Here is a 12,066-nt window from a genome sequence, read left to right as displayed (position 1 = left end):
TTAGCTGCTTGAGCCACAGGCACCAAGCCAATACTTTCAAATTTTATACTACTTAATGTTGACAAGCTGAGATATTTTTTCCCTATCGAACTAACAGAGCTTTAAATAAATTTTTATGCTTAATACTTGCAAAGATATGCTGAGAATGTATTGTCACAGTCTTCAGATGGAATAAAAGCTGAATCATGTTTCTGGAAAACAACTTTGCTGTATATATAGAAAAGCCATTCCAGTGTTCATTTTTTTCACATCCAGATTCTGTTTCTAGAACTATATGCTAAATAACTATACAAAGATGTAAGCAAAAACTTAAATATAGGCATATTCATTATAACATTCTAAAATAACAAAAAAGAAACTTTCTAAATGTATACTTTTTAAAGCACACACTTTTAACTTTTGTGTGTGTGTGTGAGAGAGTCTCACTATGTCACCCTCGATAGAGTGCCGTAGTATCACAGCCCACAGCAACCTCAAACTCAATCTTGACACGTGGCAGGAGTAATGGCCCCAAGGGTGCAGTTAATTCTTGGGCTGCTCCATCATTCATGGTTCAGGTGAAGAGAGGACACTCCTGATATAGGGTGACCAGACGTCCCGCTTTTGGCGGGACACTCTCGCTTTTGAACAATTTGTCCCGCATTCCGTGGCATTTTAAAAAAGTCCCGATTTTTGGAAAGAATGCACGAATGGGCGGGAGAACAGGAAGGGAATATACGGTTTCCGGCTGCCATGTGGCTATTTCGCCAGAATATGAGTTTTATATTATTGTTGTTAATTTTATAATGTTAAACTGTAATAATAACAAATAATTGTTGAGAAGTGATTATTGAGAACTACTTATCAAAGTCTGCATTGTTGTCAGGCCGTCCCCTGCCCCCCCACCTCCCCACCCCCGCCATGTTGTCCCACTTTACAAATGTTAAAATCTGGTCACCCTATCCTGATAGAGTGTTGTGCTTGGTGCAAATAACAGTACTAATAATGGTAATAACCATAATAATAATTGCTAATAATGGTAATCATTGCAGCTAACATTTCCTGAGCACCAGGCACTGTTAAGCACCTCACATGAACGTGTCTTAACTCATTTAACCCCTCAACAATCCTAAAGGAAGCCTCTCTTTATCCTACGGTCTGGATTTTGCTTGTTGCATCCCTGTGATGTTCTTTAACATGTTCCTCTGTCCCCCGTGTCCTTTACACAGGCACTTAGATCTGCTGATGAGACTTTAGGGAGATTCGAGTTCACTTTGCAGACAAGACTACTTCCTAAGTTGTGGAGGAGAATAATGCCTGGTGGTTTCTTTTGTGAAGTTAGCAACCACTGATTTATCGTTGCCTCGTTACATTAATTCACTAAGTATTTGCAAAATGATGGTATTCTAATTCTGGCATCCCTTCTGAAATACTTCTGCAAAGAGAAACTTCCCCTCATCAACTATTTGGTTAACCACAGGCACAAAATGAATGTTTTCTTTTTCTCCCTTTACTTACCAATTCTCCAACTGATGACTTAGTCCCCAGCATCTTCCAAAGGCGATTAGTGAGAGTTTTTTCGTATTACTATGAGCTCGTAAATTGAAGTATGCGATCATGCATGGCTTCACAACAGGAGTTGGTTCTGAGAGACGTGTTGTTAGGTGATTTTGTCATTGGGCAAATGTCATAAATTATACTTAATACAGACCTAGATGGTCTAGCCTACTACACACTTAGGCTTGATGGTATAGCCCTGCTATCCCCAACCCCCAGGCTGTGGGCGAGGACTGGTCTATGGCCTCACCCAGCTGGAGGTGAGCAGCTTCATCTGTATTTACAGCCGCTCCCCATCACCCACACTGCCTGCGCTCTGCCTCCTATCAGATCAGGGCAGCATTAGGTTCTCATGGGAGCAGGAACCCTACTGTAAACCACACATGTGAGGGATCTAGGTTGGGCACTCCTTCTGAGAATCTAATGCCCAGTGATTTGAGTGGAGCTGAGCTGATGATGTTAGCATTGGGATCGTCTAGTTGCCAGAAAACCAAGCTCAGGGATCCCCCTGATTCTGCATCTGGGTGAGGTATAGAATTATCTCATTATATACTACAATGTAAAAATAAAAGAAATAAAGTGCATAATAAAGTGCATTGTGCTTGAATCAAACACATTCTTCTACCCCCACCCTGGGTCCATGGTAAAACTGCCTTCCATGAAACCAGTACTCTGGTACCAAAAAGGTTGGGGCCATCTGACACAGCCTATAGCTCCTAGGCCACAAATCTGCATGTCACTGTACTAAATACTGCAGACAAATGAAACACAATGGTAAGTATCTGTGCACTTAAACACATCTAAACATGGAAAAAATATAGAAAAAAATACTGCATGGTAATCGCATGGGGCCACCACATGCAGTCTGCACTGACTGAAGCTTCGTGTGCAAGATGGTTGATGTGTCAGTGCTACTGTTATCCTAACTGATGCTTAAATTGTCCTGTACTTGGCCAGAGGGAACTTCTTCAGCATGGCTCCTGAATCTTTTGGACATGACAGTGATGCTGTTGATAGCTCCTGTTCTTCATTCAGGACTGGAGCTTCAGACTCATCTTGTGGATCTCCTTCCCCAGACTTGGATTTAATCATTAAAGAGCTTCCTGGATAAACCAGATAGGCAGGTTCCTGCTGTTTTGTTTAGTTTCTGTTACAGCACTGTACTTCTTCACAGAGTATTTTGCAATTATGTTATAAAACAGTCAACTTGTTTATTTCCTGATTCCCTCGTTAACCTGTTCACTTCTCAAAGCAAGGGCTGTTTCCCTGGCCATTCTCTTGGCAAATATTTCTTGACAAATGAAATAATTTATCAGTTACTGAAATATACAGTCGAACCTTCTAAGTTGATTACTCAAGGGATTAAAACAAATTGGTCAACATACGGAGGTGGTCAACATAAGGAACTAGGCCTGCTCTACTGATACGTACATGTGGTGCATGTCTGGTCTATGAGAATTTGGTCATCTTAAGGAGGTGGTCAACTATGAAAGTTCCATGTATATAATAAACATAAACATATTTTAACACTGTATATACATACACATTTATACATAATTATTGGAAAGGGCTATCAAATTAGTAATAGTAGTTGTATCTAAATTGGGGTGCCATTCTCTTCTTTTTGTTTTTCAACATTTTGCCAAAACTCTCAGCATAAATGTGCATTATTTTTGTAGTAAGGGAAACAAATCCACATATTTTTAAACCAGTACTTTTGGAGGGTTAATTCCTTGGTCCAGACAGAAGACCCCAGCAGCCTCCAAACTACATCCTCAATGATGACATGAACTCCCACCTATCACCAGCTTGGGTCCGCAGGCTGACACACACAGAGCATCTTGTTGGTCACTGTGGACTTGATCACATCTGGAGACCAGGGGCATTTGCGACAGGGCTGTTCAAGGCATGATGTACAGCTGGCGACATCCTTGCTGGCCTCCCAAGTTCACAACCCTGAAAAGTCTGTGGACTCCTCAAGCAGGCCCGTTTCTCTTTCGGAAGAGCCAGAGCTTCTACCTATCCTAGAGATCTGATCCTGCAGACCCTTCCTGCTTCTCCAACCTCAGGTTGGGATAGAGAGAGAACATTCCAGGTGAGGGGCCATACTTCCACAACCAGGAATAGGCAGTTAGGATTCTTTCATACGAAAAAGATAGAAAAGGCATCTGTGAGTTTCTAAACACCCAGGCCAGCCAAAGGAGGCTTGCTCTGCTGGGGTCATTTAATTCTGCGGCTCATTCCAGGGATGAGTACATCCAACCACCTGCCCACACAGGGCAGGCCACAAATTCAGAAGAGAGAACAAGCTCATGAAGCTTCCTAAGAAACTGGGACCTTTGCAGTGGAACATACTGTATTTTGCTATGTATAATGCACTCCCATGTATAATGTTTATCCACATTTTTGGCCCAAGCCTTCAGGAAAACAGTCCTCATGAAAGTGGCCAGCTGTCAGCCAGGACAGACACATCTGGGGAGGGCTAATGCTACCCCAGTAAACGTGTAGACCACACTGCCCCTCTGTAGCTACGTACTCCGTGAAGGCTGCTCCTTCCCTCTCTCCCAGGAGCCCTTTCTTCCCCACCACATCTGGGGCTGTGGCCAAGATGGCTACACCCTTGGCCAGTTGGGTGGGAGCTTCTGAAGCTACTTGGTCCAGGCAGCCAGGCGCACCCCTGGAGCTTGCCTGGGGCTCTGGTTCCCTCTATGTGTATGGGCCTCAGTCCTTGGCCCTCATCCTACATGGCTGCAGCCCACCTCACCAGCCCCACCACTGCCTCCTCCCCGATCACAGCCTGAGGCTGCTCTGGTCCCCTCCCACCAGATCCCAGATCCTCCTGGACAGGAACCCCCTGGTGCAGCCAGTGGGCCCAGGCAGGAGATCACAGTGCTCTGAAAGGCCCGCTGGGCTCCCCAGTTGCCTAGCCATACTTCCCATGTAGAAAGTACAATCTTATTTTTCCCTCAAAAATTTGGGCCAAAAATGTGCACCTTATACATAGCAAAATACAGTATTTTCCCAAACCCACAATGAAAGATGCCCAAAGGCAGGTACAAAACACAAATCCTGAGCAGAGACTGAGAAGAGTTTCATTCTGACGTCCAGCTGGATGCCTGGAAAGGCGGGCGGTCAACGGTGAAACTCCTGGGAGTTTTGGGCACTGGAGAAAAAGATGTTGCATCTGAAACTGTGGGCTTTCTCCAGTTGGCAATTTCAAAATGCAGAAAAGGGAGAACTTTGAAAGGGGAAGCTGTTGTAGCTGTTTGGGTCAGAACTGGTAATGTGCTCAGGCTGACTAATAGTTCTCAAGGCTCTGACCTCTGAGACAGTAAAAACTCTAAAGGCTGTGGAAAGTCAGCACCAGGGAAAATGTCAGCATTTTCAAGGCAATCTAGGGCAAAGGCCAAGGATCACCCGAAAGCTACACTATTGTGAACATTCAAGTTAGCTCACCGGAGAGAGGGCAGTGAATCACCAGGTTTTCAGGCAAGCCACAGGCATTTCTCAAGCCAACAAAGTTTTGTTTTACTCATCAGGGTGAACCTGAAAGTCAACGTCATGGTACCCAATGTGAAACCGAAGAAATGGAGAAATAAAGAACTGCGAAGAGTTGACAGGGCATTGTTTTCTGCACACGGCTGTTTGTCCAGCTGCCTGTGAGTAGGCGGTATCATGGGGAGATTAAGTAACAAGCAAACAAGAGCATTCAAATGGCACGACATGAAGGTGACGTGCACAGTTAGGCACAGCAAGTTAACCCTGCAAATGCACCAAAAGGTAGGCATGGAAAGGAAAAGTCTAGATGTTTTATGATTTGAGCTTGACCTTGATCTTCTGACGTCCAGAACTTAATTCTCTTTGTGTCCAAAGGAAAATGCACGGGGCCCCAAACACCATGCACCTGCCTGCTGAAGGCTGTTTAATCCTGAGAATAGAGGGAGGAGCTAAGCGAGATTGGAGACCAGTTCTTGAAAAGCTGTCCTGTGGCAGAGAAATAGACCATGCTCTGAGCAGGCACCAATGAGAAATGATGAAGGGAGATTTTAGCTTTCTAAATCTTCTAGACCCTTCTGAAATGGAAGGGGCTGCCTGGTGAAGCAGAGCATCTCTGTGGCTGGGTGTGTTTAGCAGAAGCTAATGCACGTTGAGGAGACTGCCAAGACCCCATCTAATCCCAAAAGAAGGCACAATTGAGAATTCTGCCTGTGCCTTCCTGGAACCAGCCATCAGACTTGGGATATCTAAACAGAATCCTCCCAGCAAGTCTGGGACTCATTATTACTCCCATATTGCAGATGAAGAAACTGAGGTTCAGAGTGGCTAAATAATCTACCTAAAGTTGCCCAACTGTTATCATATGCCTGTAGGCAAACTGGTTGCTTTGGTACCAAAGCCAGTGATGTTTTTCCCCATATATGATATATCCTCCATTATGCTAAATGAGGCATTCATCCCTGAACCCTAGAAAGAAAAGGTATTATTTTGAAGTATTATCAAAATCCCATGTTCCTAGAACCTGAAATAAAATGCTCTCAAGCGTAAAACCTAATTATTCCCCAAGCATCTGACAGTGAGTCCGTGGGCCTCTCTGCTGGAAATTCCTTGGTTTCCTCGTTAACAAAAAGAGATAGAATTAAGGGGCTCTTTCTGAAACTTCTACTGGGAATTTTGAAAATTAAACTCAAGGCATTCTTACCATAAAATCAATACAACACTGTTTCCTGAACACCTGGTTTATTTGTTTTCTTTCAGGCCTGCACATTTGTTTCATTTTGTGTCTCAAACTATGGTCCAGGGACTCCAGATCCTTTTAGGTGGTCTGTAAGGTCAAAACTATTTTTATACAAATATGAATATATAGGACTGGGTGAGGTGGCTCACACCTATAATCCTAGCACTCTGGGAGGCCAAGGCAAGTGGATTGCCTGAGGTCACAGGTTCGAGACCAGCCTGAGCCAGAGTGAGACCCCCTCCATCTCTAAAACATAGCTGGGCATTGTGGCAGGCGCCTGTAGTCCCAGCTGGTTGGAAGGCTGAGGCAAGAGAATCACTTAAGAGTTTGAGGTTGCTGTGAGCTATTACGCCACAGCACTCTGAGGGTGACAAAGTGAGATTCTGTCTCAAAAAAAAAATTATATATCTACATACATGAATATATTCTTTGACTTTTCCATTTTCATTCTTTTCTCCTGGTGATTTTTTTCCGGAGACTTAGGATACCACAACAGATTGCAGAAATAAGTAGACTTGAGAATTCCGTTGTCTTTTATGAAGCCAGCCATTTAAGAGATTTTAAAAATCATAAAATAATGTCACTTCTGCAGTAAAATTTGTGCTTTTAGAAAGTGGAGTTATTTTCATAAAAATTATTTATGCTGATATGAAATTATTTATTGCTGTCATTTTAAATAAATTAACATTTTTTTGGCCTTCCTGGTTTTAATCTCTAATGCCACACATAGCATAGATATATTCACCATAAACAAGACCTTTCCGGGGTCCTCGATAAATCTTTAAAAGCATAATTGTGTATGTGACATGTGTTTATGAGTTAAATATCAGTTTGATTAGCAGCAATTAGTCTGAGTTTGCTTTGAATTTCATATGCTACAGAAATGTCTAGCTGCCCTCTATTTCTTTCCTTTTTTTTTTTTTTTCCAGTTTTGCTATGTCACTCTGGGTAGAGGGCAGTGGTGTCATCATAACTCACTGCAAACGCATAGTCCTGGCTCAAGAGATCCTCCTAACTGATCCTTATAAGTAGCTAGAATTACAGACACGTGCCATAGCACCTGGCTAATTTTTTTATTTTTAGTAGAGACAGGATCTCACTCTTCCTCCGGCTGGTCTAGAACTCCTGAGCTCAAGGGATCCTCCTGCCTCAGCCTCCCAGAGTGCTAAGGTTATAGGCATGAGCCATCACACCCAGTCATCTGCCCTCTATTTCAAATTATAATGTCTACCTTACAGACATTCCTTTAATAGATTTAAGGAATCTGAAACCTCCCAGCCTGCCAGCTGGGCTCAGGTTCCCTGATAGAATGGCAACCCAGAGACCTGGCCTTCTTGTCATTGTACTTAGAGTTCTCAGTTTTACAGATGACAATGACTTTTGAAGGTTGTAGCTTTATTATGTGAGCTTGTATCCCCCTTATCTCATTGGTATGTCCCTGTGATTTGGGCTTCTTGGTCATCTAAAGAATATACAATTGTAATTATAAAAGCATTGTCACTTTTGTTTTTTGCTATTCTACATATTATTGTCAAGAACTACGACAGAGGCCAGGTGTGGTGGCTCACACCTAGAATCCTAGCACTCTGGGAGATCAAGGCGGGTAGATTGCCTGAGCTCAGGAGTTCAAGACCAGCCTGAGCAAAAGTAAGACTCTATCTCCACTAAAAATAGAAAAACTGAAGCAAGAATATTATCGGACAAAGAGGGTCTGGCCATCTGTCACTGTCAGCCAATATGCAGAGGCGGATAGGTTCACTAAACGTGGTCAGAAGGCCAGGATCTGGAGAACAGTGAGAGTAGCCTCTCCAAGACTGTTCTGTTCTGTTTCCAACATTACAGTTTTATACATTTAAGTTCAAAGTGAAGACCGAGTTAACCCTTATCTTGAATAATCAGCTGGAACCTATGAGTCATAAACAATAAACAACATTAAAAGTTAATCTCCTATTGAGTCCACTTAAACTACTCAAGATAGGTGTCTTTGAGTGGGAGCTAAATTTACAAAACAGTAAGAATGGGAGGCAGGGGCAAAAAGGTCAGACAGGACCTAAACCAACCAGACCGGCTGTGACATGTCTTTTTCACTATATGTGCTTTCAAGAGGATCTCCTGAGCCCAAGAGTTTGAGGTCGCTGTGAGCTATAACACCATGGGACTCTACCCAGTGTGACAGAGTGAGATTCTGTTTCAAAAAAAAAAAACCATGACAGGTCTGAGATTGTACCCTATTTACAAGCTATCAATTTAGCCTCACACAGTTTCATAAATACTGACAGAAGACTTGAGACTCTTGGGTCAGAAACAAACAACTTCATTACTCATAGTAATAGCAGTAGCTAGAGTATCAGAGTTTCAGCCACTTCCCTGAACTCTGAGTCCTACAGGGAAGTATGAGAAGAGTCAGGTGATGCCTGTACACATACTAGGGTGCCTTACAGGAGAAGGACATTGAGTTTAGGGAATTCAAATCCCTCCTAAGGGCAATAAACCTGCCTGACTTTTGGCCCAGAAGAAAACAGTGTCATCATACTGGACAACACACAAGCCCGTCCTTTGCTCCTGAATGGGATGCTATCTCAGTTTTCTGAGGCTGTCTGCTCTATAACCATCCTTGAATAATGAATGGTCCAGAACAAAGAAAATTAGCATCTATGTGAACAGGACATACAGAAATTCAAGATACCCTGGAGAACTGTCTACCAAAATCTCCTCCTTCCATTTAAACCCAGTTTGGGATGTAAATTTATACCATTTAAATTTCTTTGATAATTGATAAAGCTTAAAGAACATTTGATATTAAATCTTGGTCTGGGCAGTGCCTATAGTTTAGGGGGAGGGTGCCGGCTCCATACACCAAGGGTGGTAGGTTTGAACCCGGCCCCAGCCAAACTGCAATAAAAAAAAATAGCTGGGCGTTGTGGCGGGTGCCTGTAGTCTCAGCTACTCAGCAGCCTAAGGCAAGAGAATTGCCTAAACCCAAGAGCTGGGGGTTGCTATGAGCTGTGACACCACAGCACTCCACTGAAGGGGACAAAGTAAGACTCTGTCTCCAAAAAAATAAAAAGATAAAAAAAGTAAAAATAAATCTTGGTCAACTTTTTCTGGTCTTATTAACAGGCCGTAACCCCTTCCTATCCATATATCCAAACATTATTCCCCCTTGTCAGAGTTCTCTGGGTCTTTTTTTTTTCCCTTCCACCCAAATATTGCCCAAGGTAGATATTTAGACACTCTTGATGCACCCACCAAAAAATACAGAAAAAAATTCAATATCAGAGATATCAAAGTAAAAACTAAAAACTAAAGAAAAATCCATTGTCAGAAGGGATAGTCTTACGTTTGTGTACAGAATTTTTTCTCCTAAAACAAAGAAAGACATTCAATCTAATCTTTACCTTTAATATCTATTTAAATTTCTAGAAGCACACCAAAGAAACTGTTACTGGACAAAGGGGGTCCGGCCACCTGTCACTGTTATAACGCCAATATGCAGAGACAGGGATAGGTCCACCAAACTTTATTTGTCAGAAGGCCAACAATTCTGGAGACCAGTGAGAGTAGCTCTCCAAGACTGTCTTCTCCTATTTGAAGAATTTCAGTTTTATACATAATGGTTCACAGTAAAGACCACAAGCGCCCTTATTTTCAATAATCAGCACAACTCAGTGACAATCTATTATAACATTTCTAATTCAAAAGTTAATTTCCTAAATCAATCTTCCTGAAGCAAAGACCACAGTTAACTTTATTTTAAATAATAATCAACACAACTCAGTAGCAGTCTATTACAACATTTCCAATTTAAAAGTTAATTCCTAAACTATTCAAGATGGGCACCTTTAGGGTGGGACTTAAATTTACAAAATGGTAAGAAGGAGAGACAGAAAGTGAAGGTCACTTAGGAACTAAAATGACCAGACCAGCTGTGTCATGTCTGCCTACCTAGTAGGGCCAAATGTCGGGACCTGCCCAAATAGAACCACCTGCCCAGGAAGGAATGAGTATGCCAATCCCCACCCCCCTAACTCTTATATTCCCGCCTGCCTTAACCTATGTGCTGGCTTCTTTATCAACGCAGCCAGCTCTCACCTAAGTGAAGAAAGGCCGTGTTGCCCACACAGAACCTGGACTCCACTTCCTCTTGTTCATGTCTCGGAATAACCTCTCATTTCCAGTTCTTTCTCCCTCATTTTGGTGCTGGGAACCTGGGACGGGGAGAAGCCCCCTGAGGCGGGGGAGGGAGATACACTTGTTGGATCCACTCCCAACTAGACAGACCACCAGAGGAAGGGGAACAGGGGACCCCTCTCTCCCCCGCCAGGAATTCATCCATTTAATAGTGAGGTGAGCATACATCTACAGCCCCTCCCTTTCTGAGCCTTTTTAGCTTCTCTTCCCTGGTAGCCTGGGCCACCCAAACCTGGCGCCAGTCAGGGACTAAGCCTGGGAGTCAGACTTGCCTGTCCAGTGCCTTGTGTGTGGGGACGCCCTGCCATGGGCCTGGACCACTCTTTTCAAGCTGGTTAAAGATCCTTCAGGGATGCCTGATAACCTCCCTGGCCCCAGCCTCGGCCACTTCCTTCCTCGTCCCCCTTATAAGTTCTTTTTCCATCTTTGCTTTGATCTCATTTTTTTCTACCTCCCACTACACAGTTTTTTACCCTCCCCATCTGTGAGCGCTCCCAACCCCTCTTTGCCTTCACTTGGACCAACCCTGATTCCTCCACCAACTGACAACTCACCTGGACAGTTCTCCCATAAGGATTTAGATTCAGTCCTCATTACTTTGGTCAGGCACTTCAGGCTGCCCCCGGCAGTTAACTTTACCAAAAAATCCACAGTTCTTGGGGACGTAGATGACCTTCCCTTATGTGCCCCTCCCCCACTGTCTTCTGGCAAAACACCATTCACTTACTCCTTTCCTCTCCGCCAAGGGGTATAGAGTGTCCCCTTCCAAAGCCCAGCTAACCTCTCCCTCTGTCCAATACTTCAGCATCCTCTTACAGAAACGAGAAAAACTCATTCTCCCGACCGCATTCAGGCCATCTCCTCCTTACCCCTTCCCCAAACAAAAAATGACTTCCTCTCCTTCCTGGGGGTTCTAGGATACTTTAGATTCCTAATTTCACAGCCTGGGCTCAACCTCTATGCACTGCTGCTAAAGGTTCCGCAACCCACCACCTACACCCACACCAGCTTCGGTCAAGTTCCTTCCTCTCCCTACAGTCCTCTCTGTCCTAAGTACTCTCCCTCCATCTCCCTGATTCCTGCTGTCCATTTTACCTCTCAGAGTCAGAACACCAAGGATGTGCGATACGGATCCTAACAGAGAAACCTCATAATAATCCCCTCCCAATAGCATTCCTCTCAAAACAGATAGAATGCACAGCCCTATCTGCCCCCTTGCCTCCAAGCGGTGGCAGCCACGTGTCTCCTTTTCCTGGAGGCTCAGAAGCTTACCTGCCACGTATCTACTTACCCCTCACAACATCCCCTCCCTTTTAAAACGCCAACTTATCATCTTTATTTTTCCCACCTCCTTTACTCCAGCTCTTAATCCTCTTTATAGAAAACCCAGACCGATCCATTTGTAGTTCATAAGCGTGATGACTGGGTTTTCATGTGCATAGGTGAGATGTGCCTCCCAGAAATCTTGTTATGATGTCAGCACATTACCCAACTGACATGAAAAAAAGAAAGAAAGGAAGAAAGGAAGAAAGGAAGAAAGGAAGAAAGGAAGAAAGGAAGAAAGGAAGAAAGGAAGAAAGGAAGAAAGGAAGAAAGGAAGAAAG

General features: G+C 43.6%; 1 non-coding gene across 1 annotated transcript; it reads left to right on the top strand.

Annotated features, from left to right (window-relative positions):
* The first annotated feature begins 11,856 nt into the window (after positions 1 to 11,856).
* Positions 11,857 to 11,960, top strand: LOC111724165. Its single transcript, XR_002772507.1, has one exon. It is a non-coding gene; the product is annotated as a small nucleolar RNA U13 (small nucleolar RNA).
* The last annotated feature ends 106 nt before the right edge of the window (positions 11,961 to 12,066 follow it).

Source organism: Otolemur garnettii, unplaced genomic scaffold, assembly GCF_000181295.1.
Source record: "Otolemur garnettii isolate 467f Iridium unplaced genomic scaffold, OtoGar3 scaffold00019, whole genome shotgun sequence".
In the NCBI taxonomy this organism is placed as follows: Eukaryota; Metazoa; Chordata; class Mammalia; order Primates; family Galagidae; genus Otolemur; species Otolemur garnettii.
Note: the sequence above shows the minus strand (reverse complement) of the source record. Positions and strands in the feature narration are given on the sequence as shown.